Below are 6,121 nucleotides of genomic sequence, written 5' to 3'. Positions count from 1 at the left end.
ACCACAGGCTCATGGGCTAATGTTACAGAGATGAGCACCGAGGCCACGTGCTGCTACAGCGTATGCCCCCAGCCTTACCTTTACCTTTTGCAAAATGCTCTTAGCTGAGTAAAAATATCATACTAACTGTACAAGTGCCAGATAATGGCAAGCATTGCATACTGCTTGACAGGGCAGAGAACAGAAGCTTCTAAGCATTACAACTGAAATAAACAATGGGAGACACTCAAAGCTTGTTAACTGAACATGACCCAATTTATAACAGGCAAAACCAACAATGGTGCGTTATATACAATGAAAACTGTATAAAAATGTTGCAAGGCACATCAATATAAGAGCAAAGCATCATAAAACATGCTGAAATACATGATGGAGGACATTAAGAAGGTAACACATGAGTTGTCTTAAATGGAATGCAATAACTTGGTGGTCCTGGGAGACAGGCGAGCCTGGAGGTGAAAATGGAATGTAGGACACGGTATGATCTCACAAGCTCTGACCTTGGTGTCAGGGTCATGAAGATATTAAGCTCAGCAGGCACAACTATGCAGCGGAGGCACATATGATAAAAGCAAATGAGACAAAATAAGGCAACTCATAGTGTAAGAAAATAGCAGGAAAGTTATGCTGCAGTATGTGACACACCAAATTACAGGGCAGAGAGTGATATGTATTTCATAGGCTACATCAGTAAACATGTAGCATTTGCATTGCAGGAAGCTTACACATTAAAGTTGGATGTAATAAAATATATGTTTTAGCACACATGAAAGTTGGATGTAATAAAATATATGTTTCTAGCACACATTAAAGTTGGATGTAATAAAATATATGTTTTTAGCACACATTAAAGTTGGATGTAATAAAATATATGTTTTTAGCACACATTAAAGTTGGATGTAATAAAATATATGTTTTTAGCACACATTAAAGTTGGATGTAATAAAATATATGTTTTTAGCACACATTAAAGTTGGATGTAATAAAATCATTTGATATGAAACTCCTTGAACTGGCCAACCAAACAAACCACTCTCTGTCCCCCACCCCCCCCCCTTTCAAAAAAAGCATTATTTTTCACAAGGTTTATGAGGCATTAGTCAAAAATATCAACTGCCATTACATTTTGTAAATCATACCTATGTGATTATGTATATCGTATAAAGCAGAAAAAAATTTGCAAGCTGTAATACAAACAAGATTACTCCTGGAAGCCACATTAATGATGCCAGACACGTGATGATAGACACTTAGTGTGATGAAATTACATGCTGTATTTCACATTATGAAAGTAATAATGAAACCAAGCCAAGTGTCACTGCAGGACATATTAGGTAAGGCAGACACCAAAAGCTTGTTACCTGAACAAGATTAAATATAACAGGCAAAATCCACAATAAAATATTGCATACTGTTGGGTAGGTAAGAGAACAAATGCTTCCAAGCATTACACCTAAAATAAACAATGGTAGATATTCAAAGCTTGTGAGCTGAACAAGATCTGATTTATAATAGGCAAAACCAACAATGGTGCATTACATGCGATATCTGGCAGGGGATTCCTTGCATTACAATTGGAAAGTGGCAGACACCTAAAGCTTTTTAACTGAACAAGATCTGATTTAAAACAGGCAAAACCAACAATGGTGCATTACGTGTGATATCTAGCAGGGAAGATAAATGATTCCTTGCATTACAACTGGAAAGTGGCAGACACCCAAAGCTTGTTAATTGAACAAGATCTGATTTATAACAAGCAAGCCCAACAATGGTGCATTACTTGCAATATTTGGCAAAGTATATGGAAAAAAATTCTTGGCGTAACAAGAGTAATACTAAATAATGGCAAATCCCACAAAGTTTCTCTTCTTTTGACAAAGCCTGTGCTCTTTGCTGCAGGGCTGTCAGAGTCTGTTTGCTCCAGCCAACATGTACTGAAATACCCCTGAGTCATGAGTAAAGTGTTGAAACTGAAGACAAGTGAAATACTGTGCTCAGAAATCTATTAGCATTTGGACTTTGAAAGTATAAGGCCAGAGCAAACCTCCTCTCTTGTAACCCATATCTCCTACTAGGCTTAGATCTTGGCATCTTGCAGCATGTTGAACCTGACCTCAGAAAAAATCCATTCCTATTGGATCTAAAAAATTGCTGGCTCTGGGCAAAAACTGCCCAGGATTTGTAACAGCCTGGGCTTTGAGCTGCCTTGCCTCCCTGTGCAGACGACAGACTGTTATGTGCAGCAATTTTCACTTTTCATGTCTGAAAATACATGAAAAAATATTTAATCACAATTCTAAATAATAAAATATGTGCATGTAATTGCATTATTTTCAGTGCTATAAGGACAGTGAATCTAAGCATTGACATTATGTCTGCACGCCAGCATCGATGGAAGGCTTCACTTAGATTGCCTGACAAGAGTAATATTTTCAGGAGAGATGGGGGAGAGGATACAACTGGAGACTCTTGACAGATATAATGTCAAGATCTACAAGCACCCATTTACCATATATATCTTTGATGTTCAGTCCATACTAAAACATTTGTCAATGTGTTGCCACACTAAAAATATAAAAATTCCCTGTTTCTGCAATGTTAGTCATACCTAAGCCCTGCTAAACCATCCAAGTGAATCAAGGATGAGTTCTGGGCGGCAGCATGAGCCAATACTAAATGGCACCACTATAAAAAAAAAAAAGCCTGCATCATGACAGGCCTGGGCCGACCGCCAGGCGCCTGAAGAAAACCTACCGGCGCTATAGGCAGGTGGGGAGAAAAAAAAAAGGGATCACATCAGAAGAATGGACAAAGGTTTGTTAGTGGCACTTCAAGGTTATGCTACCTCTTCAAAGATTGGCCAGTGATGGTTTAAAGTGGAACAGGATAAACAAGACACAGGTAGATATCTGTGGACACTACTGTTACTATCAAATGCCAGCCTATGGCAAAATTTGAACCTATGCTATCAAAAACATAAGACCCATATGCTGATCACTCGACTAATCGTAACGGTACTACACCCATAGAAACATAATAAAGAGTTTAAATATATCATTCAAAATTTCGACCTTTTTACATACTTTTTTTTTGAGATATGAAGCCTACTGGTGTAACAGATGAATATTAAACTCAATTTGTATGCAGAGATGTGAGGTATGTTATTAAGCTGTAATGTTTCCAACACATTAGTTGTGATTAAAGCAACACGGAATAGTAACTAAAGAGGATAAATTATCATTGAGAACAAGAGGTTCCTTACTATATTGTGGTGAGCTTGATGGCCAAGTCGAGTTTCCTCCAACCCCATCAAGTTCACACCTGTTGAGAGGCAATTTTTTAATCAAAGTGAAAAATGGATGCAAATGGTCACTAAAATTAGTTATTATACTTGGTGTCACAAATTTGGGCAAAGAATTTAGGGAAGGACTCCTGGACTTGGCATCACTGATGAGGTAAATGATCTCGTGCACTCATTGGGCTATAATATATGCATTGTTATAATGTGTATTATTGTCTTGTTACTATATATTACCTACTGATAATGGAAATACATGTCAGGATTAATCATCAAATACAAGGAAAAAAGAATCATGTATGGAAATTGTGAACTTTTAAGTTCATGTAACAAACAAAGTTTATTATACACAAAAAGGTTGGATACTTCAGATGTAAAAGATTTTTGGATATAACATCACCCCCTTCCTCTATATTGGTTCTTTAAAGCAAGGGTTGACTACAGCTGATTATTATTTGCGGCAGGTTACACGACACTTATTTTAGTGCAAACCATCTGGAAATCAATGATCATTATAAGGAATACTTCTCATGAGTAGCTGCTAAAACTTGACAACCTAGAAGGATGCACCATCAGACTGTAAAGGATAGATATATTATAAGACATAGCTACATTGGTGGATCCAAAGGGGGGCCCAGGCCCCCCCAATGTTCCTGAGTGATACAGGAAAACTAGCTCAAAAGCGCGCTGCGGCTAAAACAATGCTTTGGCACAAAGTCCAGGCCGTTATACCCATTGATTTAGGTCACTTCACCAGTTTTTCAAGACCAGGACTGCCGAGAATGGCTAATCGGTAATGCTAATGCTCCTTCCACCCGCAAAAAGTCTGACGTCCTCCCAAAAACTCATTTCCTGGATCTACACCCAAAGACATACCGTAACATGGTTCAGTAATCATGGACAAAAAAAAAAAAAAATAAATAAATAAGACAATCAATATCCAATCATTTCAGGATACATAAATCAGCATCCATATGAAGGAATTCTACAACTTAAAAGTGATGTTGAGCAGGGCATGTGTTAAGTGACTTGCACAGTCTATTTTGTGAAGTCATAATTAGATTAATAACACAACAATCAACAAACTCTAGATGAAGTATTCATACCAAAATCAGTACATGGAGCTGGTGCACTGCAATGGGAAGCACATTCCTGCAGCTCACCAAGAGGGTTGAATGATGCCATGTACTTCAGGGGGGGTGGCTAAATGTCTTCACCCTTGGCCTCTCCCCCTTCAGCTGCCACATTCTCTTGGATGATATCGGACGTGTTCGGATCTGTTGGGATGTAGTTGTGTTAGATGTGGAATAACAAACGACAGTGGAACATGGAAGGAAAGAGTATGTCCACACAGTAAAATACAGAGATGAGGATTGCACTGCATTAGTTGAGTGATTACAAGATGTAAATTGAAATTCTTTGGATACTGAAAGGATGTACGGGGACAACTGGGTGAGAAGGGAGAGAGATGCAGATTTCTGTTATATAGCTAGATACATCAATGAAGACTTAGGACATACACATTCAGAAAGACCACAGTTTTGGCTGCTAGACAGAAAAACACTAGATGTCAAAGTGCCAGGACATTGAAGGAAGTAATAATAAGAAAAGCAATAATAATTAATGAGTATAAATATATTTCTGATATTTTTGTTTATCTTAATGCTAGTATTGGAATTTTCAAACACTAAGAATATAGTAAATAAATAATGATAAATTAATTAAAATAAATACATTAATTGTACTAATACTACCACTAACAATATTAACAGCACTGCATCTAATAGACTGAGCAATAAACTGAGTCTGATATGTAACCATAATTAAACTGTCTCTGTCTGAGTGTTATGTGAAGCTTGCTCCATGCACCATGATAGGAATGGCATAGATGCATGCAGGTTGCTGAGATGCTTACAGTCACCAGCCACTTGTAGATATGGCACCAAAATGTGTTGGAAGCATTGGCGGCCAACTTCCATTTATTTAACTATTATTTTCTTTAAACAAAGGAGACAGCTCAAGAGCAACAAAACGTATTAGAAAAAAAAGCCCCACTACTCGCCACTTCCAAACAAAAGTAGAGTCTTGATACACTCTTCTTGAAGGTCAGATTATAGGCAGGAGGAAATGCGGACAATGGAAGGCTGTTCCAGAGTTTAGCAGTGTAAGGGATGAAAGAGTGATGCTGGTTAACTTTTGCATAAGATGTTTGGCAAGATAGAACATGCAGTAATTGACTTAAATTAGAAAAGTATAGATTTAGGAGGGAAATGGGCAGGCATTGGTTTAGTAATAGGGTGGTGGGGGAATGGAATAGACTCAGCAATCACATAGTGAGTGCAGGGACGATAGCTTATTTTAAGAGTAGACTGGATAGCTACGTGGACGAGGCTGACAGGTGGTAATGGGGAGGAATCTGGAGCTGCCGTGTGTAGGCCATTCGGCCTCTTGCCGCGGGAGGAGGGGAGGCATGCAGTTAGCAAGTTCAGAACAACTGTCAGCGTGAAAATGATTAGAATTTCCACATTATCATTATTTATATATATCACTTACCCCCGGCTGGCATCCTTCCGTAATAAATGTAGCTTCACACCAGGCTGTGTCCTCTTTATCACCACAAAGGGACAAGATTTGAGGCTCCGGCTGGTAAACGTGGCGGCCGCGTCGGTGTTATGATTTTTGAACGAGGCAGCGTTGCAATCAGAGCAGAGAAAGATATTGCTGCGAATAGCGGTATAATAAACAGTATAAGTTAGACCGAGATAATTATATTCACCCACTCTTTCCCCCTACAAACCAATGACTCAATGTATATATATCATC

The 6,121-nt window shown here is 38.4% G+C and overlaps 1 long non-coding RNA gene across 1 annotated transcript; it reads right to left on the bottom strand.

Annotated features, from left to right (window-relative positions):
* Window positions 1–1,046: 1,046 nt before the first annotated feature.
* On the bottom strand, window positions 1,047–5,323 carry LOC127006886 (uncharacterized). Its single transcript, XR_007759803.1, has 3 exons — window positions 4,405–5,323; window positions 3,263–3,321; window positions 1,047–2,262 (listed from the first exon to the last, which is right to left on the bottom strand). It is a non-coding gene; the product is annotated as an uncharacterized LOC127006886 (long non-coding RNA).
* Between the last annotated feature and the right edge of the window lie 798 nt (window positions 5,324–6,121).

This window comes from Eriocheir sinensis, chromosome 34 (assembly GCF_024679095.1).
Source record: "Eriocheir sinensis breed Jianghai 21 chromosome 34, ASM2467909v1, whole genome shotgun sequence".
Classification (NCBI taxonomy): Eukaryota; Metazoa; Arthropoda; class Malacostraca; order Decapoda; family Varunidae; genus Eriocheir; species Eriocheir sinensis.
The sequence above is the reverse complement of the archived record's forward strand: the minus strand, read 5'-3'. Positions and strand labels throughout refer to the sequence as shown.